Below are 2,473 nucleotides of genomic sequence, written 5' to 3'. Positions count from 1 at the left end.
CATCTTTCTCTCTAGCACAGAAGATGGCATAAGAGTTTGTATTTAAGTCATCTGTTTAAAAGGATAAAGAAGTATCTGGAAGGTCTCCTGATCCCTTATCAGGCTTTTAGCAGGGGGTTTTTGGGAGGTGTTTATGAATATGTATTTCATCATTTAGGTTGAAAGCTACTGGAACACCATGTCAATTTAGTGGATCCCATTACTAAATAATCTTTTTAAACAGTTTCACAAAAGAGTAAAATTTTGTGATTATTCTCTCAGAATTACAGTATTACAGATAGCAGACCAATGCTCAATGTGATATTGCTCCTAAATTCATAGAAATTAGGAAGTGTTAAGGTTTTGAGTCTTGTGAAATAATAAAAGCAAGAGTTCATGTACTTCAATAATATCTAAATGCTGTTGAATGCCATTGCTGTTAATCAAGTAAAGGTACGCTTTTGTCCTAAAAGCAGGAGAGAAGGGTACTTCCAGAAGGAGAGATAATGTCAAAGAAAAAGTAAAGCAACATTTCTAATAAGCTTTATTTTCATGTCCTTTAAATGTGCAATGCAGTCTGAGGAGTAGTTAGTATTATATGAAGTTATGGAACGTCTTAAATTACACGTGGTGGAGAGGCCATCATGTACCACAATTCTGTGTTCCCTTTGCCAATGTTTCAGTTCTGATGGAACTTCTGAAATTATTTGCTAAGTGTGTTTTGTTGTTTTAGCCAATAAGTAGAAGATATACATATTAATGGCCTGGAACTGCTTTCATTTTTACTGAGTACTGGATCCGAGAGAACGAAAACATTATCTTTTAACATCAAACAAAACTCATTAATATTCAATATACTGAAAATGCCCCTAAACTAGCACCTAAAGAGATATATTTGTTTACAATATTCAATTAAATGTAACATTTCATATGTAAACATTCTTTTGTGCGTGTAAATAAGTATTTGCATAGCTACAAATCTCACAGCAAGCCGTGGCTTAGAGGAGACAGACATGTCACCCCCACCCCATATAACAAACAGTTTTTATAAAATAAGTCAAAAATACAATGTTTAAGTTATAAATCAGAAAGAAAGAGAGCTGTTTTCCCCCCCTCCGAAGAGCGAGTCTTTTTTCACAGTCCACGGTAAACAAAAATTCGAGCGACAAGCAAAGTCGGTAATTTTTTCCGCAGAATTCAAATAATGGACATCTTTTGTTTTTCAAAATTAACAAAGCGAACTAGAATGCTCCCCAAGATGCTAAATAATTGAGGACAGGGTGCCAGGAGTCGTTAGGAAAAAGGCTAAGAACCCTTAAACCTCATAGAGAAAATCGAAATGGAACTGCGCCTGACCGGGCTGTAAGAAAACACCTTAAGACCGAATGGCAGAGAACAGCTGCTCAGGAAACTAGTTAAATCGACCAACCCCTTCTAGCGGGATGTGTCTTTATGGGAGTCAGCGTTGACTCCAAAGAGTGAGTAGTAGGGTGAATTAAGGGGACCAGCACTCAGTAAGGCTGGCTGCGCGTCGGAAAGATCCTAAAGGGAGATGAAGCCGTCCGAGGTGCTGCGGAGGAGCCCCCTTCGCAGCAGGCTCGTGAAGCCAGGAGGCACCGCTGTGCCCCGCTGCAGCGGCCTGGAGCAGGAAGGGGTGCAGGAACGGAATACTGGAGTGGTTGCTAGGCCTATTAACCGTAGAGAGCCCGATACTGGGCCAGAGACCAGGGGTCATCATTGTAGGGTCTAGCAGTTGGGATGCCCACCCAGAGCGAGGCTGTAGGGTCGGGTACTCTCTGAGGATACCCACTGACTCTGATTGCAATGCACTTGTCAGTTTCCTCTTGGCCCCGCCTCCGAGAAGTCTATCCGGCTCCCCAGTGTTTTACTAAGTCGTGACACCAACGCAAAATCCACGCTTAATTAAATTAATTAGGGATTCTTGTCAATCCTGGATTAATGGCCAAGAGCACCAGCGGCCGAGGCTATCAGAAAACCCGACCGCTGAAGACCTGCCTCCTCTCCCCGCCCCTTCTGGTCCCCTACTTGCCCTCCCTTCTCCAGCCGGGTGGACTCCAGCCTGGATCCTCAATCCTCAATATTCATATTCATATTCTCTCTCTCTCTCTCTCTCTCTCTCTCTCTCTCTCTCTCTCTCTCTCTCTCTCTCTCTCTCTCTCTCTCTCTCTCTCTCTCTCTCTCTCTCTCTTTCTCTCTTCCCCACTCCCTCTCCTCCCCACCCCAGGTAGTGGCGCTCCTGCTACCCGCGAAGGGGTTCACTAGGAGTTGCGAGGGGAGGTAATTTACTCAGAACAAGAGGCCCGCCTTTAGGAAGTATAAATAGTGAGACTTCAAGAGCTGCGTCGCTATCAGATCTGAACTCTCCGCAGGAAGAATTGTCAAAGATCTTAACATTGAACACGCGCACTCCGGCAGGGAAGCATCAGTTCCCATTTCCCTCTGGCGGCCCCCGCCCCTTCCCTCCTCCCCCCTC

The sequence above is a fragment of the Mastomys coucha genome, unplaced genomic scaffold (genome assembly GCF_008632895.1).
Source record: "Mastomys coucha isolate ucsf_1 unplaced genomic scaffold, UCSF_Mcou_1 pScaffold16, whole genome shotgun sequence".
Taxonomy (NCBI): Eukaryota; Metazoa; Chordata; class Mammalia; order Rodentia; family Muridae; genus Mastomys; species Mastomys coucha.
This window is presented reverse-complemented; position numbering follows the sequence as displayed.